The 25,922-nt window shown below is 44.6% G+C and overlaps 1 protein-coding gene across 2 annotated transcripts in view; it reads left to right on the plus strand.

Annotated features, from left to right (window-relative positions):
* Nucleotides 1–25,204, plus strand: part of LOC144605267 (uncharacterized) — a 77,139-nt gene extending 51,935 nt beyond the window's left edge. Inside the window, exon 3 of one of the 2 annotated variants that reach the window (XR_013548833.1) lies at nucleotides 24,625–25,204. The gene's annotated coding sequence lies outside the window, so the exon portion shown is untranslated. Of the gene's footprint in view, nucleotides 1–9,266; nucleotides 9,336–24,624 lie in introns of those variants that run through there. The other variant, XM_078420363.1, reaches the window with a different exon arrangement.
* The last annotated feature ends 718 nt before the right edge of the window (nucleotides 25,205–25,922 follow it).

Raw genomic sequence — 25,922 nt, forward strand, 5'->3', positions numbered from 1 at the left:
CTTACAAGCACAGTTCTCACTTCCGTCCCGGCTTTCAACCTTGTTAGATTGAAGAGCTTCCTGTTCTGGGGAGGCAAAGGACAGAGGGGCAGGCAGGACGTGACGATGCGTCTCAGAAGACAGCTTCCAGGGGGTTGTAGGCTTTGTTGGCATTCCTTGGAGGGCCCATGGGATTCACTGTAGAGTTGCTGCCGTACAGCACCAGAGGCCTGGGTTTGATCCTCACTACAGATGATGTCAGGGTGGAGTTTGTATGGAGAGGGATGTGGACCGCCGAGTGCATGGGGGGATCGTCGAGAGTGAGGGGGGTCCCGTGCCGCCGAAGGCTACACGAGCGGGGGGCCGCCGAGAAGGAAGGGGGCCCTGCCGCTGTTGGGGGTGGCCGACTGCTACGTGCGGTGTCCTGCACAAGGTAGGACGATTCGGTGAACTTTCGTACCTTCGTCGGCACCAGGAAGGTGGTGACCCCTGTGTGCTGTGTATTTGGAGTCTGCTGTATGGTTTTACCAGGTTGTAAGCAAAACAAGGCATGTACATGTACAAACATAGGTGCAGGTGACAATAAAGTATCGGTGAATCATTGCCACCTTTGTGTCAGCTTCCATCACCAAACCTTGGTGGTGCAGTGGCTTCCAGGCGTGCACCACTCTCTGTGTTAAAGTCTTGCCCCACTCATCTCCTTTAAACTTTACCCCACCACATGGACAAATTAGAAAACCTCCCATGGATGTCTGCTTGCATGCACTTTAACACTTTGAAAACACAACAAGGTTGTGTTAGTTCATGTGGTGGTGGAACTGATGCATTCTCCCTTAATAACCCATTGATTCGCTAATGTCTGCCATCCTTAACCTTTCTGGGCTCAAACACAATTGAACGTGGCCAAGGTGGTGACTTGGATCTGCCTCTGAAGTGGGCAGGTGAGATGGCCAAATGTAATAAAACCTAGAGGCACAAGAACCTGCAGATGCTGGAATCCTGAGCAAAAAGTTAAAGGCTGCAGCAACTCAGAAGGTAAAGCAGCACCTGTGGAGGTGAATTTTGGGTCGGCACTTCTTCAGGCTGATGGAGTATCATCATATCATCATATCATATATATACAGCCGGAAACAGGCCTTTTCGGCCCTCCAAGTCCGCGCCGCCCAGCGATCCCCGTACATTAACACTATCCTACACCCACTAGGGACAATTTTTTACATTTACCCAGCCAATTAACCTACATACCTGTACGTCTTTGGAGTGTGGGAGGAAACCGAAGATCTCGGAGTAAACCCACGCAGGTCACGGGGAGAACGTACAAACTCCTTACAGTGCAGCGGGGAGAGAGCTGGGAACGAGCCAAGGGGATGGGAAAAAGTCGGCAAGTGATGGGTGGATACGGATAGGATGTCAGAAAATGAAAGAAGAGAAATGAAACGTAAAGCCGGAGAAAGGGATATGGGTGGGAGGGAATGGGGGAGGGGAAAGAGGGTTGGATAAAATGGAAATATGGCACTTATAGAGTCATAGAGTCATAGAGCATGGAACCAGGTCTTTTGGCCCAAGTCATCCATGCTGAGCAAGATTCCCCATCTAAGCTAGTCAAGTCAAGTCAAGTCAAGTTTATTTGCCACATACACGATGTGCAGTGAAATGAAAGTGGCAATGCCTGCGGATTGTGCACAAAAAAGAATTACAGTTACAGCATATAAATAAAGTTAATGCAGTTAATACAGAGAAGACAAAAAATAGGCAATAATTAGCACCTGCACATTGCCTTATCCTGCTCAGCCTTACCTATCAATGTACCTGTGCAAGTGCCTTGTAAATGTTGTGATTGTACCTGCGTTAGCTCCTCCCGCTGGCAGACTCATGGATGGAGGGTGACGGTACTGAGGAGGGGGAATGTGCACGGTGTCTGGCTGGTGGCAGATTGAGAGGGAAGCGTGGGTGCACTGGCATGCAGGGGAAAGTGGGAGGGTAAAAGGGAAATGTGAGACAGAGTCACACAGCGTGGAACCAGGTCCATTGGCCCAACTCATCCGGGTTGACCGTGTTGAGTTGGCCCCATTTGCACATGCTTAACCTTCTAAAACCCTTACCTATCAATGCACCTGTCCAAGTGTACAGGGTTGTGTTGAAATTAGTTATTACTTGAAATTATGTTATTTGGATGTGGAGAGGTTGTTTCCACTAGTGGGAGAGTCTAGGATGAGAGGTCATAGCCTCAGAATTAAAGGATGTTCTTTTAGGAAGGAGACGAGGAGGAATTTCTTTCGTCAGAGGGTGGTGAATCTGTGGAATTCTTTGCCACAGAAGGCTGTGGAGGCCAAGTCAATGGATATTTTTAAGGCAGAGATAGATGGATTGTCGATTAGTACAGGTGTCAGAGGTTATGGGGAGAAGGCAGGAGAATGGGGTTATGAGGGAGAGATAGATCAGCCATGATTGAATGGCAGAGTAGACGTGATGGGCCAAATATGTCACTTATGACATTATTAATTAATTCATGTTCAGTGCAGGACAATGGTACTAAGGTAAAAAAAATCCTCTGTGATCTTATAAATGGCGAAGCAGGCAGAAGAGGCCAAAGACCTGAATCCTGGAGCTATTTTTCAAGTTCTTACGGAGAAGAAGTGTCATTCACCAGTGGGGCTAAAGTTCCAAGAAATTTTTGATCATGAGTTATTTGCGCGTGTGAGCATTGTTAATTGATTGCATCCAGTCCTGCACAAGTGGTTCCATTGTCTTCACTGAGTACCATGGCTGCTATGCATTGACAACTGAAACCGCTCCTCCTGCCCATTCCCCGATGCTACAGGGCGCTAGGCTGCTCGTGAATGACAAGTCCATCTGTCATTTCAAGAGCAATGAAGGTAACTTCAATTGAGGCCATTTACTTTCTGCTCCTCATGCCATTCTGGGAAGTTGAATCTGATCCAGTCCAAGATGCCCTTCACAACGTGATATATGAGGACTGGAGCTGGATGTGAGTGATGGTAGGAGGGGTAGCGGAATACACAAACTAAGCCTGAAGGCAGATCCACAAAAGCAAAATCAAAGACGCTAAAAGGGATGACCAAGCCCTGTTGCAGAGAGTTGAAGTGATCTGCAGGTGATCTGCAGTTGGATAGACCCGGGTTCGATCCTGACTACGGGTGCTGTCTGCACGGAGTTTGTACGTTCTCCCCGTGACCGCGTGGGTTTTCTCCGAGATCTTCGGTTTCTCCCACACTCCAAAGACGTACATGTTTGTAGGTTAATTGGCTTGGTATAAATGTAAAATTGTCCCCAGTTTATGCAGGATAACGTTAATGTGCAGGGATCGCTGGTCGGTGCGGACTCAGTGGGCCGAAGGGCCTGTTTCCGCGCTGTATCTCTAAAGCTAAACTAAACTAAGCTAAATGCATGTGAAAGAGATCAATGACTTGACATATACTTCACGTTACAGCCCTAAGAGACATTGCTCTGGTCTTGCATAGAGATTCCTTTCTGCATGAGTTGCTTTGCAATTTCAGAACTGGCCTCAAAAGCGCACCCTGTTTTTAATCAACTTCATGCAGAGTGGGCAGGAACTGAGAGGGAGAGATATGTACAGTAGGAGTGGAAGGTAATAAAGCAAAACAGCAAGCTCTAAGGAGCAATTAATATGTTCATGGGAACTGGAAGCAACAATGGTATTGGCTGGAAAAGCTAAAAGATGTCATTGTTTCCACCCCATCAGCCGTCGCACACAACACATAATTCTCCGACTTATTTGCCACCTCCAATGGGATCCCACCACCAGCCACATTTGCCCATCTCCACCCTTTTCTGCTTTCTGCAGAGACCATTCCATCCGCAACTCCCTGGTTAACTCATCCCTTCCCACCCAAACCACCCCCTCCCCAGGTACCTCTTCCTGCGACTGCAGAAGATGCAACACCTGTCCCTACACCTCTTCCCTCGACTCTGTCCAGGGACCCCGACAGTCCTTTCAGGTGAGGCAGAGGTTCACTTGCACCTCCTCCAACCTCATCTACTGTATCTGTTGTTCAAGGTGTGGACTCTTATACATAGAAACATAGAAAATAGCTGCAGGAGTAGGCCATTCGGCCCTTCGAGCCTGCACCGCCATTCAATATGATCGTGGCTGATCATCCAGCTCAGTAACCTGTACATGCCTTCTCTCCATACCCCCTGATCCCTTTAGCCACAAGGGCCACATCTTCCACATGGAAGGTTGATTAAGAAGGTTAAATCGTTGGGTATTAATAGTGAGGTTGCAAGATGGATTCAACAATGGCTGAATGGGAGATACCAGAGGGTAACGGTTGACAATTGTATGTCAGGTTGGAGGCCAGTGTCTAGTGGAGTGCCCCAAGGATCTGTGTTGGGTCCACTGTTGTTTGTCATTTACATTAATGATCTGGATGATGGTGTGGCAAATTGGATTAGTAAATATGCAGATGATACTAAGATAGGTGGAGTAGTTGATAGTGAGGTAGATTTTCAAAGTCTACAGAGAGACTTGGGCCTTTTGGAAGGGTGGGCTGAAAGATGGCAGATGGAGTTTAATGCTGATAAGTGTGAGGTGCTGCATTTTGGTAGGACAAATCAAAATAGGACGTACAGGGTAAATGGTAGGGAATTGAGGAATGCAGTGGAACAGAGGGATCTGGGAATAACTGTGCATTGTTCCCTGAAGGTGGAATCTCATGTGGATAGGGTGGTGAAGAAGGCGTTTGGTATGCTTGCCTTTATAAATCAGAGCATCGAGTATAGAAGTTGGGATGTAATGTTGAAATTGTACAGGGCATTGGTGAGGCCGAATCTGGAGTATGGTGTGCAGTTCTGGTCGCCAAATTATAGGAAGGATGTCGACAAAATGGAGAGGGTACAGAGGAGATTTACTAGAATGTTGCCTGGGTTTCAGCACTTAGGCTACAGAGAGAGGTTGAACAGGTTGGGTCTTTATTCTTTGGAGCGTAGAAGGATGAGGGGGGACTTGATAGAGGTTTTTAAAATGTTGAGAGGGACGGACAGTGTTGACGTGGGTAGGCTTTTCCCTTTGAGAGTGGGGAAGATTCCAACAAGGGGACATAGCTTCAGAATTGAGGGACAAAGGTTTAGGGGTAACATGAGGGGGAATTTCTTTACTCAGAGGGTTGTGGCTGTATGGAATGGACTTCCGGTGGAAGTGGTGGAGGCTGGCTCGATTTTATTATTTAAGAGTAAATTGGATAGGTATATGGATAGGAGGGGATTGGAGGGTTATGGTCTGAGTGCAGGTAGATGAGACTAGGTCAGGGAGAATGGTCGGCGTGGACTGGTAGGGCCGGACAGGCCTGTTTCCATGCTGTAGTTGTTATATATGTTATATATGTTATAACTCCCTCTTAAATATAGCCAATGAACTGGCCTCAACTACCTTCTGTGGCAGAGAATTCCACAGACTCACCACTCTCTGTGTGAAGAAATGTTTTCTCATCTCGAGACCACATCGGTGAGACCAAACGCAGACGAGGCAATCGTTTCACTGAACACCTTCGCTCAGTCCGCCCGAACCAACCTGATCTCCCGGTTGCCAAACACTTTAATTCCCCTTCCCATTCCTGCACTGACCTTTCTGTCCTGGCCTCCTCCATTGTCAAAGTGAGGCCAAACACAAATTGGAGGAACAGCACCTCATATTTCGCATGGGCAGCTTGCAACTCAGTGATATAATATATTGATTTCTCTAACTTCAAATAACCCTTGCATCTCCTCTCTCTCCTCATCCCTCCCTCCACCCTAGTCATTGTACTTGCTTCAAAGTAGTCTTGTTGAGTCTCATTGCCTGTAATTCGTTTTCACCTAGCCCACAGCTAACAATGGACAGTTTCCTTTATCATCGTTACTTTTTTGCGTATCTTTCATTTATTTGTTCTATCTCTCTACATCACTGTCTATATCTCTCGTTTTCCTTTCCCCTGACTCTCAATCTAAAGAAGGGTCTTGACCCGAAATATCACCTATTCATTTTCTCCAGAGATGCTGTCTGACCCGTTGAGTTACTCCAGCTTTTTGTGTTTATCTTCAATGTTTCTATCTGTTGATATAGAAAATTCAGGTTGCAATGTGGATTAGAGTCGGGAGTGGCAAAAAGTTCCATTCCCTTATATAAAATAGTGACTGGGAAAAATGGAAGAGGTTGTGTTTTCTACATTTATGCAGAATCTGAGGCTGAGGGTTTTTTGTAGGTGGGTAGATGCATCCAGATCTTGATGAGTCAGAGTGAGTTAGCAAGTGACCAAGGAAAAAGAAGAGGGAAGTAAATCACAAAATAGTGAAAAGAGGACATTTTAAACTTTGGTCATGGGATATGGAAGCTGCTGGTAAGGCTCAACTTCACTAGGCCTTCATTAGGCCTTAACGTGGGCGACTCGGTGGAGTAGCAGTGGAGTTGCTGCCTTACAGCGCCAGAGACCCAGGTTCGATCCTGACTACGGGTGCTGTCTGTATGGAGTTTGTACGTTCTCCCCATGACTGCGTGGGGTTTCTCTGAGATCCTCGGTTTCCTCCCACACTCCAAGGATGTACAGCTTTGTTGGTTAATTGGCTTGGGTTTGTATACTTGGTATAAGTGTAAATTGCCCCTATTGTGCGTAGGGCTTGTGTTAATGTGCGGGAATCGCTTGTCGGGGCGGGCACAGTGGGCCGAAGGGTCTGCTTCTGTGCTGTATCTCTAAACTAAACTAAACTAAACTAAACTCGGTGGTAGTGAGCCCGTCTCTAATCTTAAATCTGGCAAAATGATGGTGTGGGCACCACAAGCAGAATGGACACTGAAATATACTGACATAGCTTCAGAATTGAGGGACAAATGTTTAGGGGTAACATGAGGGGTAACTTCTTTACGCAGAGGGTGGTGGCTGTATGGAATGGGCTTCCGGTGGAAGTGGTGGAGGCAGGCTCGATTTTATTATTTAAGAGTAAATTGGATAGGTATATGGATAAGAGGGGATTAGAGGGTTATGGTCTGAGTGCAGGTAGATGAGACTAGGTCAGGGAGAGTGGTCGGCGTGGACTGGTAGGGCCGAACAGGCCTGTTTCCGTGCTGTAGTTGTTATATGGTTATATGGTTATATGGTATGGGCACTGAAATATACTTCATGTATGGGCACTGAAATATACTTCATGTATGGGCACTCTGCAGGAGGATGCAGGCTCCAGGGTACACCTCATTTGATAAGACAGGCATACAAATACACACTGCAAAATGGTACAGGCACAATGATTCACAAAATATCCTTTATTCTAGGTATGATTTATCGGTCTTGAAACAGTCTCTGAGCAATCACCCGCTCGTTTTTCTCATTCACCGAATCTGTAGCGAATAGTTTCATTCTAACCACTCTCTCCTCCTCTCTCCTGAATGTTTGTGGCACATATATCCAGGCAAGTAGATCCTCTTTTAAGTTAAGATCATATTTTTTAAAAATATTACTGATAAAAGGTCATTGATCTGAAATATTAACTCTATTTCACTCCCCACAAATTCTGAGCAGTGACAGTGTTTTCTGCATTAATTTCAGATTTCCAGCTTTGCAGAATTTTGTTTTTCATTTACTGTATATAATTTTTCAGATGTGTCCTAGTCAAAGTTGTACATAAATACAGCAAGACTTGCTTCCTTTTACACTTCTTGGTTAATGTGTCTCATACTTTTAATCATTTGCCGTGTTTGCATAGAAACATAGAAACATAGAAAATAGGTGCAGGAGGAGGCCATTCGGCCCATCGAGCCAGCACCGCCATTCATTGTGGTCATGGCTGATCATCCACAATCAGCAACCTGTGCCCAACCTCTCCCCATATCTCTTGATTCCACTCGCCCCCAGAGACTAACTCTAACTCTATCTTAAATTCATCAAGTGATTTGGCCTCCACTGCCCTCTGTGGCAGAGAATTCCACAAATGGACAACTCTCTGGGTGAAAAAGTTCCTTCTCACCTCAGTTTTAAATGGCCTCCCCTTTATGCGTGTTCACCGTCTGTGCTTCATGTACGATGACATTCATCTGCAGTTTCTTTTCCGACGCATCTTCCTCTTACTAATGTTTCCTAACCTCCCAAATTTAAAAAAAAAGTATTCTTCTTTACTAGTCAATGTTCCACAGCCTTACCATTAGCAACACATTACATGGGCAAAGGAAATAAATCAAATTTTAGCTACTTATTCTTCTGCCACCTTAAGTCATCCAGTCTCATCCTTTCAGAGATATTTCCCTTTTTTCTATCCATCCCTTCTTCTATCCTTCACTCACTCATCAGGCACAGCTGGTAGAACTACTGCCTAGCAATGCCAAAGGGGTGGCAAGTAGATCTACTGTCTTACAGCAGCAGAAACCTGGGATCGATCCTGACTACTGGTGCTTGTCTGCATGGAGTCCCTGTGACCTGCATGCGTTTTCTCCGAGATCTTCGGTTTCCTCCCACACTCCAAAGACGTACAGGTTTGTAGGTTAGTTGGCTTGGTATGAATGTACACTTGTCCCTAGTGTGTGTAGGATAGTGTTAATGTGCGGGGATCGCTGGTCGATGCGGACTTGGTGGGCCGAAGGGCCTGTTTCCGCGCCGTATCTCTAAACTAAACTAAACTAATCTAAAGACCCGGGATTGGTTCTGACCTCGGGTGCTGTCTGTGTGGCGTTTGCACGTTCTCCCTGAGACCACGAGTTTCCGCCGGAACAATTTTCAATTGTTCTATCCATTCCTCCACATCCCAAAGATGTGACGGTTTGCACGTCAACTGGCCTCTGTGACAAAGTCTGTAGGGATTAGATGCACAAGAGGAATAACTTAAAACTAGTGTGGACAAGTTGGCATGAACTCGGTGGGCCGAAATCTATTTTCATGCTGTATCTGTCAATCAATTCAATTCAATCGTGCTTTCCTTCTCTCTCTCCATCCCTCCCCTTCCTTGTTCTCTGACCAGTCTGACTGTCCTCCTGATTAAATGTTTTTTTCTCCGTATGCTTCCTTGTCACGTTCTTCTAGCTAACAATGATCTCTTCCACATTTTTGTTGAAATGCATCCCCTTTGATGTCCTGTGTTCCCACCTTACACTTCCTTATCTCGGTGTTTCCCTCTCCCCTGACTTTAGTCTGAAGAAGGGTCTCGACCCGAAACGTCACCCATTCCTTCTCTCCAGAGATGCTGCCCGTCCCGCATTTTGTGTCTATCTTCTATCAAAAATGTATTACTTTCCATTTCTGATGAAGAGTCCTGCACCTGAAACATCAATGTTTTCTCTTTTTCCACAGATGCTGCCTGACCTGCTGAGTGTTTCCAACATTTTTTGTGTTTATTTCCGTTTTTCCAGCATTTGCAGAGCAAGAGTTGCATTCGGTAGATCTGTGTGGTAGTCAAGTGTGGAAGAATGTAACAAATGGAAGGTAACAAAAGGTTCTGACCACAATTCTAGATGGGTGTAGCCACATGCTGACCACACTAAACATGACACGGCAGAAACTGCCATTAACATCTAATTACGAACACATTTGCTTCGATTTTTCAATGGGTTATTAGCTTTTAGAGTAAAATAATTAAAAATAAACATTATTATTGTTGCCAAACCTTATCAAGTAATCAAAATATGTTTATAGCACTCTGAGATGGTGGCAATAATGGTGTTCAGATGAAGGCTTTTAGGTAGCCAAATGGATATGTAGGAAATGGGGGGGGTTATGGATTATGTCCAGGCAGATGAGATTATTTTATTTTGGCACAGACATTGTGGACTAAAGGGCCTGCTCCCATGCTGTAATGTTGTTTAGTTTAGAGATACAGCACGGAAACAGGCCCTTCGGCCCACCGTGTCCGCGCCGACCAGCGATCCCCGCACACTAACATATTCTACACACACTCGGGACAATTTACACTTATACCAAGCCAACTAACCTCCAAACCTCCGCACGTCTTTGGAGTGTGGGAGGAAACCGACGATTTCGGAGAAAACCCACGCAGGTCACGGGGCGAACGTACAAACTCCGTACAGACAACACCCGTGGTCAGAATCAAACTCGGGTGTCTGGCGCTGTGAGGCAGCAACTCTACCGCTGCGCCACCGTGCCGATCTATGTTCAATGGAAGGTTCTCATACAGTAAAATATAGAGACCACTTTTACAAACCTGAATTTTTAGTCTAATGAAGTTTCCTGATTCTAAAATCCTAATTTACAGGAAATGCAGTTAAGAAAGTAAACTATGACATTGTCAAATCATCAAAGCCTTCCTCAATATTTTGCTGTGTTTCAGCCTGGATGGTCTTTTCCACTTATCCATCCTCAACCACCTCGACCAATATTTCACAACCTGTAATCCCCCTCCCCACCAACCCGCTCAAACCCCCCCACTCTCACCTCCCCCCCCCCCTCCCCCACTCCACCAGCACATAAGCATCACAGTCATCTAGGAAAGGGAGTTTCAGATTTCTACCGGAAGAAAAAACACTTCCTTAATTTTACTGCGAAATAGCTTAGGTCTCACTTGTGTAGAAAAAGGGAACTGCAGATGCTGGTTTACAAAAACCAACACAATGTGCAGGAGTAACTCAACGGGTCAGGCAGCATCTCAGGGAAACATAGGACAAACCCACCCCACAGCTCTTCCTGCTTTTCATCGCCACCCCTCACCCCCCACACCCAACCACAATGAGCCTGAAGGTGGATCCCGACCTGAAACATTGTCTGCCCATGTTCCTTAAAGATGCTACCTGACCCTCTGAGTTACTCCAGCGCTTTGTGTCTTTCCTTAGCTCTGATTTATGTTGCCTTCCAGTTTTCGAAACTGATCATTCACATTGGTCGGACGTCAGTGGAACGGGCAGCAAACACAATTGTTCGTGCGTGTTTGGTGGAGGGCCATCTTATTCAGCTGCTGAGTGATAACCATGTGTGGAGACGGCTACTCCACACGCACTTCCAGAGTTTTTAGCAACGGCAATGAAACAAGGACGGAATATTTGCAAGTCAGCATGATGTTTGATCTGCAGGTGGCCTAATACCCTTGTCCTGAGATGGTAAGATCTTAGGTTTGGGAGTTGCTGTCAAAATAATCGTAAGTACCAGTGGAGCACATTGTGTACCTGTGGTCGAGGGACTGGATATGTAAGATGATGGAAGGGCTCCAAGTCTGGATTAAACTCAATAGAAGGAACAGTCTATCAATATCTGACATCAGTCTGAAGAAGGGTCTCGACCCGAAACGTCACCCATTCCTTCTCTCCTGAGATGCTGCCTGACCTGCTGAGTTACTCCAGCATTTTGTGAATAAATATCAAATCAATATCAATATCAATATCAATATCAACATCAATATCAATATCAATATCAATATCAATATCAATATCAATATCAATATCAATATCAATATCAATATCAATATCAATATCAATATCAACATCAATATCAAATCAATATCAATATCAATATCAATATCAATATCAATATCAACATCAATATCAATATCAATATCAATATCAATATCAACATCAACATCAACATCAACATCAACATCAACATCAATATCAATATCAACATCAATATCAATATCAATATCAATATCAATATCAATATCAATATCAATATCAATATCAATATCAATATCAATATCAATATCAACATCAATATCAACATCAACATCAATATCAATACCAATATCAATATCAATATCAATATCAATATCAATATCAATATCAACATCAATATCAATATCAACATCAACATCAACATCAACATCAACATCAACATCAATATCAATATCAACATCAATATCAATATCAATATCAATATCAATATCAATATCAATATCAATATCAATATCAATATCAATATCAATATCAATATCAATATCAATATCAACATCAATATCAACATCAACATCAACATCAATATCAATACCAATATCAATATCAATATCAATATCAATATAGGAATATTGATTTCTCCAACTTCAAGTAGCCCTTGTAACTCTTCTGTCATGACCCCTCCCGACCCAAGCCGTCCCAGCTTCAAAGTTGTCTTGTTGAGTCTCATTGTCTGTAACTTGTTTTCACCTCGATCACAGCTAACAATGGCCTGTCTCCTTTGTCATCGTTACTTTTTTGCATATATTTCATTCATTTCTTCTATATCTCTGTATATCACCGTCTGTATCTCTCGTTTCCCTTTCCCCTGACTCTTAGTCTGAAGAAGGGTCTCGGCCCGAAACGTCACCTATTCTTTTTCTTCAGAGATGCTGTCTGACCCGCTGAGTTACTCCTGCTTTTTGTGTCTATTTATTGTTCTTCAAGTATCTCCTCAATTTTGCAAATTTGAAGGATTACAAGCCGACTTTATACGATCTATTCTCACAATTTAACCCTTTAAAAAAAATATATATTATAGATAATAGACAATAGACCAATAGACAATAGGTGCAGGGCTAGGCCATTCGGCCCTTCGAGCCAGCACCGCCATTCAATGTGATCATGGCTGATCATCCACAATCAGTACCATGTTCCTGCCTTCTCCCCATATCCCTTGACTCCGCTTTCATTAAGAGCTCTATCTAACTCTTTTGAAAGCATCCAGAGAATTGGCCTCCACTGCCTTCTGAGGCAGAGAATTCCATAGATTCACAACTCTCTGACTGAAAAAGTTTTTCCTTATCTCCATTCTAAATGGCCTACCCCTTATTCTTAAACTGTGGCCCCTAGTTCTGGATTCCCCCAACATCAAGGACATGTTTCCTGCCTCTAGCGTGTCCAATCCCTTAATAATCTTATATGTTTCAATAAGTTCCCCTCTCATACTTCTAAATTCCAGTGTATATTCGCCCAGTTGCTCCATTCTTTTAACACATGACAGTCCCGCCATCCCGGGAATTAACCTGGTGAACCTACGCTGCACTCTGTCAATAGCAAGAATGTCCTTCCTCAAATTTGGAGACCAAAACTGCACACAGTGCTCCAGGTGTGGTGTCATATTCTGGTGATATAGGTGGCAAACTGGCTGAAAGATCAATGTCACCCTTCGGGCGATCAGCCGATTAGAATTGAAAGCAGTTGATTGTGTTTGTAAAACAGAAGCATGATTTCCACGCTCTGTAACTTATCTCCCTTGAGGTAATGTAGGCACTAGTGTCATGCTGGAATGTTGAGCAATAAACAAACTACTGGAAGAACTCAGTGTCTCAGGCAGCATCTGTGGAAGGGAATGAAAAAATGGAAATGGTGCTGACTGAAAATATTGTCTTTTCGTTTCTCTCCAGAGATATTCCTGACCTGCTGAGTTCCTCCAGCAGTTTGCTGCTTTAAAAAAATCATTGTTCCAGTAGCTTGAACAACTTTAAAGTAAACATCTTCCTTGCTGAACTCAGGACTGCAATGTGGCCGGGGAAATGTATGCTGGCTCTGTAAGATAAGAAAATAACTGCAGATGCTGGCACAAATCGAAGGTATTTATTCACAAAGTGCTGGAGTAACTCAACAGGTCGGGCAGCATCTCGGGAGAGAAGGAATGGGTGATGTTTCGGGTCGAGACCCTTCTTCAGGCAAGGTATGCAAGCAAAGAACTTCACAGTGACTTGTGACTTGTGACAATAAAGTATTGAATTGAATTGAATTGAATTGAATTGAATTGAATTGAATTGAATTGAATTGAATTGAATTGAATTGAATTGAATTGAATTGAATTGAATTGAATTGTATTGAATTGAATTGAATTGAATTGAATTGAATTGAATTGTATTGAATTGAATTGAATTGAATTGAATTGTATTCAATTCAATTCAATTCAATTCAATTCAATTCAATTCAATTCAATTCAATTCAATTCAATTCAATTCAATTCAATTCAATTCAATTCAATTCAATTCAATTCAATTCAATTCAATGCAATTCAATTCAATGCAATTCAATTCAATTTAAATCAATGCAATTCAATTCAATGCAATTCAATGCAATTAATGATCTGAATGTGGAGAGCAGAGTGGGGCAGCGTTGGAGGATACTGACTGTACCGTCAGATCAGGCTGACTCCTACAACTCCAACCCAGTGCCAGCAAAGGATAACGGGATCTTAAGGCCAAATTAAGACCCTATATATTTTTTTAATTTGAAAGCTGCAGGTTACAAGCCGATACTGGAAACTTGTGTAATCCCCTGTTCTTACATTATTTTATTGAAGTATGATGTTGCTTATATAAACTGTACACCCTGTGTTTTAACGCACCCCCTTATCATGGATTTTGGATACAGTTGTTGGACCTGCTGACCCATCCCCGGCTCCCACCGTCTCCCCGGTCATTTAGAGCCCCGTCTTCCATTCCCACTCTCAGCGAGCCCCTCACCCAGCGCACGGCCCAGTGACATGGCCGTTGTTGCGGCTCACGTTGTAGCCCCTGGGAACTGCGCTTTCTGTGGGCTGCCTCCACCGACAGCACGCCCGCACTCACCATGGGGTTCCCTACCCTCTCACCTGCTGCTGTTTATTGCTTTCGGCCAACTAGGATGCATCACCCATGGTCAGCCATGGTGGGCCTAAGAGAATTGGTACTTGTCACTGACAGTGGCACTGCTTGTCTAATCTTCACTCTCCTATCCTTCATTCTTATCACTACTTCTTTCCTTTAAAATGCTACTCAAACAAAGCACTTTAGCAGTGTTGGGCACGGCTCCTTACATCACTTTACCTAGTTTAGCATCAACTGGATGCCGCCCAGGCCATCACACAAACCAACCTCCCTTCCATCGACTCCGTTTATACCTCGGCAAGGCCAGCAGCATAACTAAGGACAAGTCGCACCCCGGCCACTCCCTCTTCTCCCCTCTCCCATCAGGCAAAAGGTACAGAAATGTGAAAATGCACACCTCCAGATTCAGGGGCAGTTTCTTCCCAGCTGTTATCAGGCAACTGAACCATTCTGATCATGGCTGATCATAATTTGTTGTACTGTTGTAAACCTTTTTGTTTCCCTTACTGAAACATTGTACACTCGCTGTAGAAGAAGTGTAATGAACGGCGGCACGGTGGCGCAGCGGTAGAGTTGCCGCCTTACAGCGAATGCAGCACCGGAGAATCAGGTTCGATCCTGACTACGGGCGCCGTCTGTACGGAGTCTGTGCGTTCTCCCCGTGACCTGCATGGGTTTTCTCCGAGATCTTCGGTTTCCTCCCACACTCCCAAGATGTACAGGTATGTAGGTTAATTGACTGGGCAAATGTAAAAATTGTCCCTAGTGTGTGTAGGATAGTGTTAATGTGCGGGGATCGCTGGGCGGCACGGACTCAGTGGGCCGAAGGGCCCGTTTCCGCGCTGTATCTCTAAATCTAAATCCGAGCACAACTGGAGAGCAGTGCTGAACTGTTATGTACCTCATTGGTGACCCTCGGACTATCTTTGATCGGACTTTACTGGCTTTATCTTGCACTAAACGTTGTTCCCTCATCATGTATCTTTACACTGTGAATGGCTCGATTGTAATCATGTATTGTCTTTCCACTGACTGGATAGCACGCTACAAAAGCTTCTCATTGTACCTCGCTCGGTACGCGTGACAATAAACTAAACTGAAACTGAAACTTTTAATTGATGATCCATCGTTATAAACATCAGTTTATATATTAAGGAGGTGTATAAAGACGTTATTGTGTTGTTGGATTTTAAGATCAGAATGCTTTGAAGAAATAGTCTGAGTTCAGAAAATAGTTGCAACCAGATTTTTAAACCTAAACTGATAGAAGTCGCAGAACACAAACTCCACTGCCAGTCAAGACACTGTTTTTTTTTGTTGCAGAGGTTCGATACTCTTGTAAAACAGGCCTGTTAGATTGTGAGCATGAAACATTGATCTTCCACAGTGCATAACAAGGCATGACATGAAACAAAGAATTCCCGGACCTGCAAGTTCTGGCAAGAAATCTGTTGCGATGTGTTCGACAAATTGTCTTGTGTAAACTGAGATTTGAAATGAGGCAGCTTTGCCTCAGAGCATGTGGTGTTTGTAGAGTAGAATTGAACCTTTCAGTCACTGTGGACAGTTGACAGCTGCTTCCGTCTCATTGACAGTCTCTCTCACACCGGCAAGTTGCATTGCCTGGCCTTTTATTGTGGTTTTACAAGTTGAAGCTTTGACTGCGGAGTTCTCCGCTGCTTCCAGTGTCCAGTACCTGATATGACAGAATATAGACACAGAAAGCTGGAGTAACTCAGCGGGACAGGCAGCATCTCTGGAGGGAAGGTACGGGTGACGTTTCGGATCGAGATGTGACATGTTTGCCGCTCTCCCTGTCTCTCCCGATGGTGCCTATTCTTACAGGGGGTCCTATCAATGTTCAGGATTACCAGGAGAGAGGCAGAAGAGAGGAAGTTGGGACAGTTCTTCCAAAGAGTGTGGTGGTACGAAGGACCAAATATCCTCCCATTGTGCCTTAAAATGGTGCAACTCGGTTTTTCCACAACCATCTGAAGTCCTGGTTGTGGTGGTGGATGTAGGGGGGGAGGGGGAAAGCAAGCTGGGAGAGGGGAAGGACAGGGTAAAGCCCATGTTTTACTGGTGTTGGGTGAGGGTAGACATTGGTTAATGTCACCAGTAGAACGACTCAGCTCTTTCCCAGTAGTGGTGTGGCATATAGTGGCACCAGAACAAACTGGTTGGGCATTGGCCTCCCTTCACATTCAAGAAGTGCGCTCACAACATCAGATGGTTCCTTTCTTTTTTCCAGTCCAATTTACACAACTCACATAATCTTCTACTGTCATTGAGGAATTCCATGTTTCCCTGAACCAATCTATTTAACAACAAGAAAGGAAGTGTGCACAGATTGGCGATGTCCTAAGTTGTGCACTGTTCACAGGTCTGGGGATCACTGCTCAGGAGGACGAGCAATGTTTGAGCTGAGTGAAAACGGGCTAAACTATGAACAGAGGATTTGAGTGCAATTGTATGGAGATTGCCTGCCTGCTGAGATGTACCTCAGTCATCATTCTTCATCTGTGACTGGAATATACTTAAACTGAGAGATAAGCAATGGATGGTACGAGGTGGGAAAACCACTTTCAGATATCTTCCCTACCTCATCTGAGACCAAAGATAGACACAAAATGCTGGGGTAAATCAGCCGGTCAGACAACATCACTGGAGAAAAGGAATAGGTGACGTTTCGGGCCGATACCATTCTTCAGACTGAGAGTCAGGGGAAAGGGAAACGAGAGGTAATAGACGGTGATGTAGAGATATAGAACAAATGAAATATATGCAAAGAAATGAGGCTGATATGTACATCTCACGCAAGCGCATATATGTAAACATGCAAAGCCATATACACACACTCAGAAAACACAGCTCATGCTTGCAAGAACATCAGCCAAAACATTATGACCACTGACAGGCGAAGTGAATAACATTGATCATCTTGTTACAATGGCACCTATCAAGGGGTGTGATATATTAGGCAGCAAGTGAACAGTCAGTTCTTGAAGTTGATGTGCTGGATGCAGGAGAAATGGGCAGGAGTAAAGACCTGAGCGACTTTGACAAGGGCCAAATTGTTATGGCCAGACGACTGGGTCAGAGCATCTCTGAAACGGCAAGGCTTGTGGGGTGCTCCTGGTCAGCAGTGGTGAGTACCTACCGACAGTGGTCCGAGGAGGGACAAACCACAAACCGGCGACAGGGTGTTGGGCGCCCAAGGCTCATCGATGCGCGAGGGCAACGAAGGCTATCCCGTCTGGTCCGAACCGACAGAAGGTCGACTGTGGCACAAGTCACGGAAAATGTTAATGGTGGTCACGGGAGGAATGTGTCACAATACACAGTGCATCGCACCCTGTTGCATATGGGGCTGCACACGGAGGACTAACAGCATATTAGGCAGATGATCATAATGTTGTGGCTCATCAGGTCTTAATGTTTTGGCTGATCGGTGTATACATGTATACATGTATACCTTGCTGAGGGCATTTATTCACAAAATGCTGGAGTAACTCAGCAGATCAGGCAGCATCTCAGGAGAGAAGGAATGGGAGACTTTTCGGGTCGAGACCCTTCTTCAAACTGATGTCAGGGGGGCGGGACAAAGGAAGGATATAGGTGGAGACAGGAAGATAGAGGGAGAACTGGGAAGGGGGAGGGGAAGAGAGGGACAGAGGAACTATCTAAAGTTGGAGAAGTCGATGTTCATACCGCTGGGCTGCAAGCTGCCCAGGCGAAATATGAGGTACTGTTCCTCCAATTTCCGGTGGGCCTCACTATGACACTGGAGGAGGCCCATGACAGAAAGGTCAGACTGGGAGTGGGAAGGGGAGTTGAGGTGCTCAGCCACCGGGAGATCAGGTTGTTGAAGTGCTCAGCCACCTTGGTGAGGGCACATGGGTATACATGTATACGCAGACAAGCACACGCAGGCATGCACAATGCACGTGCATGGATACACAACAGAAACATAGCAAGCTGCAGACAAACAACATGGATGCACTGGTGCTGAATAGAGGCTGCAAGTAAAGTGTAAAGGAACTAATTGAAGAACAATTAAACTACAGATGGTCTGGGGGGAATAGAGTGCTGGTTCCTGAACGAAGGCATCCAATTTCACCTGACTGAGTGCCCTTTGTTAAACTAGACCCGAGGGGAGAGAACTTCACAGCAGGAAATAATGAGTTCCATGGCAGTCTGAAGTTACACCTACATCAATAAACCAACTAATTTATACAAGAAAAGAAGATTTTAAATTGAGTAAGAATCAATATCAAATAATTTGAGAGGCTATGTGTAGCTCTAGGCATGGGCTGAGGGTACAGACCGAACAAAGGTCTTTAGGGTATTTATTCACAACATGCTGGAGTAACTCAGCAGGTCAGGCAGCATCTCAGGAGAGAAGGAATGGGCGACGTTTCGGGTCGAGACCCTTCTTCAGACTGAAGAAGGGTCTCGACCTGAAACGTCGCCCATTCCTTCTCTCCTGAGATGCTGCCTGACCCGTTGAGTTACTCCAGCATTTTGTGAATAAATACCTTCGATTTGTACCAGCATCTGCAGTTATTTTCTGACAAAGGTCTTTAGGGTTATATTTCATAATTTAAAGTACAATTAAATTGTGTTCTTCGGCTCTTACAGGGCATCCATGCATATATACTGTGTTCATCAGTAATTTTATCATTTAATTAATTGCAACCTTTATAGGATAATCCTCATGATAACCCCAAAGACCAAATGCAAAATAATCGTCAGAGGTGAATGCGTTTCTTCGTCATCTTCAGGACACGGGCCAATTGGTTATTTTCCACCTCCTATCTTCCACCTGGAGAATAGAAAGCAAAGGCGAATGATTAACCTGTTGCTTCGTTAAAGGTATTGGTATTTCCAGAAAGCCCTTTTTGAAGCTCCTCATTTTACTGAGCCATTCTCAGCACGTGAATGTGCCAGCCTATGTTTCACACAGTGAAATCCCACCAATAGCATAATAGATAACTTGGAAATCAAAAAAACCCCAGAAGAATCTCGAAATCTGAATAAGCAGAAAGCTCTGGGAAAACACCAGTCTCATCCGGGTCATTCCCCCTCCTCCCCTCTGCCACCAGGCACGAGGTACAGAAGTTTGAAAACACTGACTTCCAGATTTAAAGACAGTTTCTTCCCATCTGTTATCAGGCCTCTCACCAGCCAGAGTGCGGTCCTGACCTCTCATCTATTCATTGGAGCCAGACACAAAAAGCTGGAGTGACTCAGTGGGTCAGGCAGCATCTTTGGAGAGAAGGAATGGGTGACGTTTCGGGTCGAGACCCTTTTCCTACACTATTCATGGGAGACCTTTGAACTATCTCTAATCGGACTTTAATGGACTTTATCTTGCACGAAATGTTGCATCCTTTATGCTTTATCTATACTTTCTGTACAGCTTGATTATAATCATGTATAGTATTTTCTTTGACTGAATAGCATGCAACATAATCTTTTCACCATACCTTGGTACATGTGACAATAACAATAAATGAAACAAACTAATTAATTAACCTTCCACGACCAGGTACAGTAGAACTGCAAAACCTTGATCTGATCTGTTATCTCTTATCTTTATCTATTGCAGGTAGTTTTTGATGTTGGAGTTTCTCCAATTGTTATACATTTCTTTAAGGTTTCTATACATTTCTCCTCGGCCTCTCAGCTCCAGAGAAAACAATTCACATATGTCGAACTTCCCTCTTATAGCTAATACCCTCTTCTGCACCTTCTCCAAAACCACTTTCTTCCTGTAATGGGCTGACCGAAACTGTATGCAATATGCCAAATTGAGCGGCACGGTGGTGCAGCGGTAGAGTTGCTGCCTTACAGCGAATATAGCGCCGGAGAACCGGGTTTGATCCCGAATATTGGCGCTGTCTGTACGGAGTTTGTATGTTCTTCCCATGACCTCCAAGGTTTTCTCCGAGATCTTCGGTTTCCTCCCACACTCCAAAGACGTACCGGTATGTAGGTTAATTGGCTTGGTAAATGTTAAAAAAAATAGTCTTTAGTGAGTGTAGGATAGTGCTAATGTGCAGGGATTGCTGGTCAGTGTGGACTCGGTGGGCCGAAGGGCCTGTTTCCGTGCTGTACCTCCAAACTAAACTAAACTGGTACTAATTGAGAATGATCAGCCACGATCACATTGAATGGCGGTGCTGGCTCGAAGGGCCGAATGGCCTACTCCTGCACCTATTGTCTATTGTCTATTGTCTGTTGTCTATTGTCTATAAACTAAAATGTGGCCTAAACAATTTTTGTTGAAACTGCTAGATAATTTCCTGCCATCCCTACTCAGTCTGACCTCAATGTGGTCCCAGATCCATCAATGTGATCGACCTGTAACTGCCGTCATGATTCAGGGACAATTACAGTAGGAATGGCAGCATTGTCAGTCACATCTGCATCCTATGGATAAGAACACTGTGAGCAAGTGTGGGTAGGAGAGGATGATTTTGTAGGTAGGCAGTATTTCATCAGATATAATGGTTAGTACCAGCCTCAAGGAAAGCATGAATGGTTGGTTCTAATAAAGACTGGGAAAGTGAGTTACCTGTATTGATGTGGATAGAGAACTGGCTGGCAGACAGGAACCAAAGAGTAGGAATAAACGGGTCCTTTTCAGAATGGCAAGCAGTGACTAGTGGGGTACCGCAAGGCTCAGTGCTGGGACCCCAGCTATTTACAATATATATTAATGATTTGGACGAGGGAATTGAATGCAACATCTCCAAGTTTGCGGATGACACGAAGCTAGGGGGTAGTGTTAGCTGTGAGGAGGATGCTAGGAAGCTGCAACGTGACTTGGATAGGTTAGGTGAGTGGGCAAAGGCATGGCAGATGCAGTATAATGTGGATAAATGTCAGGTTATCCACTTTGGTGGCAAGAACAGGAAAGCAGACTATTATCTGAATGGTGGCCGATTAGGAGAAGGGGAGATGCAGCGAGACCTGGGTGTTGTGGTACACCAGTCATTGAAAGTAGGCATGCAGGTGCAGCAGGCAGTGAAGAAAGCGAATGGTATGTTGGCATTCATAGCGAGGGGATTTGAGTATAGGAGCAGGGAGGTTCTGCTGCAGTTGTACAGGGCATTGGTGAGACCACACCTGGAGTATTGCGTACAGTTTTGGTCTCCTAATCTGAGAAAGACATTCTTGCCATAGAGGGAGTACAGAGAAGGTTCACCAGATTGATTCCTGGGATGGCAGGACTTTCATATGAAGAAAGATTGGATAGACTCGGCTTGTACTCGCTGGAATTTAGAAGATTGAGGGGGGATCTTATAGAAACTTACAAAATTCTTAAGGGGTTGGACAGGCTAGATGCAGGAAGATTGTTCCCGATGTTGGGGAAGTCCAGAACAAGGGGTCACAGTTTAAGGATAAGGGGGAAGTCTTTTAGGACCGAGATGAGAAATTTTGTTTTCACACAGAGAGTGGTGAATCTGTGGAATTCTCTGCCACAGAAGGTAGTTGAGGCCAGTTCATTGGCTATATTTAAGAGGGAGTTAGATGTGGCCCTTGTGGCTAAAGGGATGAGGGGGTATGGAGAGAAGGCAGGTACGGGATACTGAGTTGGATGATCCGCCATGATCATATTGAATGGCGGTGCAGGCACGAAGGGCCAAATGGCCTACTCCTGCACCTATTTTCTATGTTTCTATGAAACTGTCAAGTTCAATGTTTAGTCTAGCTGGCTTCAGAATGCCCAGACAGTTCATAAGGTCATAAGTGATAGGAGCAGAATTAGGCCATTCGGCCCATCAAGTCTACACTGCCATTCAATCATGGCTGATCTATTCTATTGTATTGTAGTTGTATTGTATTTAATTTATTAGTCAAGTATGTAAAAACATACAAGGAACCTATCTCTCCCTCTCAACCTCATTCTCCTGCCTTCTCCTCATATCCCCTGACACCTGTACTAATCTATCTATTGCTGCCTTAAAAATATCCATTGGCTTGGCCTCCACAGGATTCTGTGGCAATGAATTCCACAGATTCACCACCCTTTGACTGAAGAAATTCCTCCTCATCTCCTTCCTAAAGGAATGTCCTTTAATTCTGAGGCTGTGACCTCTAGTCCTAGGCCCTCCCACAGGTGGGGTGCTGTAGGATCATTCTAAACTTTTGCTTATTTGATCTCCGTCAACCTGCATTTTATCAGACTATCTTTTTTTACTCCTTTCTACCGTTTCGATGCTCGCTAAATCTCTAACCTCTTCCACTTTGGATAAAGGATTCGCAATCTGAGATATGGTGTGTTTCATTTTTGCAACAAATGCTGCTTGTCCCAGTCAATATCTCTGTGTCTTTCTGTCGTTATATTCATGTACTCCAGGCGTGATTGAGAGACAGCATCTCATTCCATCATATCATCAATGAACTGATCAAAGGAATAGGAATAGACCGTTCTGCCTCTTGAACCTGTCCTGTCATTGGATTCCATCATCTCTGACTTGTGCCTCAACTCTATCTTACTGCCTGTACTCCATGTTCCTTGATACCCTTATATAACATAATCAATCGATTTCAGGCTTGAAAGGTGGTGGGGAGAGAGTTGCAGGTTTTGCGAGAGTGTGCTTCCAGCTTAACTCTTTAACAGCCTGAGTCTAATTTTACAATTGTGCTCCCTTGCTCTGGATTCTCCCTCCAGAGAGAAAATAATGTTCTGTTCTATCAAATCCCTTAATAATTAAAAAACAAAATACTACTAGATTGTCTCTTACCCTTTGAGACTCAAGGGAATACAATAGAAGCTCTTGCATTTATTTTTACTATTTAACACTGTGTCAGTTTTATTCTGCACACTCTAAAGCTCCAATATATCCTTGATAAATTTCACAGCTTATAACTGAATGAAATGCATCCTCTGTCTTTAGCCTGACAATGAAGACTTCCATAGTTAAAGACTTATTGAGGTTAATCGTTCTTGAAGCCACAGCTTATGTATTGGCTGATTCCTAAAGCTTTCATTCCAAACGTAATACAAACGTTGTTATATTAATAAAAGGATTGATCCTTAAATAGATCGATTCTCAGAAGAAACTTAACAGCCTTTATAGAAGCTGAACAGAGAAGGAGGGGCTGCATTTCTATTACATGAAGCAGGGAGGAATAGAGAAAGATGCTAAGAGTTCCTGAGACATGCATCAATCAGTCAGATGTGACTCTGGATAAAGACACAAGGATGTATCATATCATATCATATACATACACATGATGTAGTAAGACAGACATTAAAAGCAGGAGTAACTCAGCAGGTCAGGCAGCATCACTGGAGAAAAGGATTAAGTGGCGTTTCGGGTCGCAACCCTTCTTCAGACTGTGTCGACACCCGAAACGTCACCTATTCCTTTTCTCCAGAGATGCTGTCTGACCCGCTGAGTTACTCCAGCTTTTAGCGTCTGTTTTGGGATTAAACTAGCAAATGCAGTTCCATCCTACACACATGATGTGGTAATGTGGGCAGATTGATGAAACAGGACAATAGAGCACCAGAGGGCACTAGAGAGACAAAGAAGAAAAGGTTAATTTTGAGTGGTTAGAAGAGTTGGAGGGCATCGAAGAGAGTGAGAGATGGAGAAACAAAGTGAGAGACGATGACGACACTGAGGAGAAAGAGAAAAATTAACAGGGAAATTAACGGTCAAAATCCAACGACATATCTCATTGTTACATAAACAGATTAAGACGTGCACTGACTCTTTTAAACAATCTTTGAATATTTAGTACAGAAAGATTGTGCACAACTGTTTGGGAAGGGTCACTTACTGCAAAGACAGACAGATTTGTGGGTTAATTGGCTTGGTAAATGTTTAAATTGTCCCTAGTGTGTGTAGTGTTAGTGTGCGGGGACCATTGGTTGTCGTGGACTCGGTGGGCCGAAGGGCCTGTTTCCGCGCTGTATCTCTAAACTAAATAAACTAAACAAAATATACATCATTCAATCATCCTCTGGAGAGAACTTGCAAAATCACTGCTGATTTTCATCATCTTTCAGGGCATAACTGCAGAGGGTCTCATTCCTCCCTTGCCACCCTTTGTACACTCCTCTGTGAGAGAGAGAAGGTGAGAGAAGGTGAGAGAGAGAGAGAGAAAGTGAGGCGCCTCCCTACTAGCTCTGTTCCCTTGTCACAGGTGAGGAAGACTGAGCCACTGGGGCGAACCCCAGACCACCAGCACCAACGGTGATGAAACAAACTACAGAGCGGAGGTGCAGAACCTGGCGGACTGGTGCTCTGATAACAACCTGTCCCTAAATACCACCAAGACCAAGGAGCTGATCATCAACTTCCGTAGGTCACACAACGGGGAATACGCCCCGATCTTTATCAATGGGGACAGTGTGGAGAGAGTGTCCAGCTTCAAGTTTCTGGGCACTCACATTTCGGAGGACATAACATGGTCCACTAACACTGCTGCGCTGGTCAAGAAGGCACAGCAACGACTGTTCTACCTAAGAACACTGAAGAAGTCTGGTCTACCCCAACAGCTGCTGACGACATTCTACCGCTGCACCATAGAGAGCATCCTAACACATGGCATCTCAGCTGCACGGAGGCAGAGAGAAAAGCTCTACAGCGGGTAGTCCATAGAGCTCAGAGGGCCATCGGAACACAGCTACCAGCCTTGAAAGGCATCTACAACACACGATGCCTCAGAAAAGCCACCAGCATCCACAAAGACTCTTCACACCCCTGCAACAGTCTGTTCGAACTTCTACCATCGGGCAGACGATACAAGGCCTTCTACGCCCGCACCTCCAGACTCAGGAACAGCTTCATCCCCAGGGCCATAGCTGCCATGAACCGGTCCTGCAGAGCCGGATGGTCACATCGCACAGTGAACCGGCACAGATCTACTTGAACTTTATTCTGTTTTAAATCTGTTCTAATTTGTTTCATTGGGTTGTTTAAATAAATACTAACTAGCTAATTGATTTATTGCATCGTATGGGAGGCGCATTCCCAATCTCGTTGTACCCCTGTACAATGACAATAATGATATATTGTATTGTATTGTAGACAGCCAGCATCTCTACTGAGGCTAACACTGAGTGGCCGGGGCTAGCCTGTGCCTCTTCCTGCCCATGGGCAGCGAGGGACTGTGCTCACACACAGAGGCTAAGACTGAGCCGCCAGGTTAACCCAGAATGCACCTGCGTTGCCTCTTCAACCCTAAAGCTGAGGCTCCAGGAAAAACCTGAGACCGCCAGCGCCTCTTCTTGAGTCAAGGGTGAACTGAGCAATGGAGAAACCTGAGGTGGCCTCACCTCCTCCTTCAATGACCAGGACCGAGCTGCTGGGACAAGCCTGCGATCGGCTGTGCCACCGCACATACAGCCTGACAGTAAGGGTCAGCCTCATGGGCCTGGACTTTCTTAACACATATCACGTGATGTCAACCTACTGCGAGTGGTGGTATGGTCATTGCCA

This window comes from Rhinoraja longicauda, chromosome 24 (assembly GCF_053455715.1).
Source record: "Rhinoraja longicauda isolate Sanriku21f chromosome 24, sRhiLon1.1, whole genome shotgun sequence".
In the NCBI taxonomy this organism is placed as follows: domain Eukaryota; kingdom Metazoa; phylum Chordata; class Chondrichthyes; order Rajiformes; family Arhynchobatidae; genus Rhinoraja; species Rhinoraja longicauda.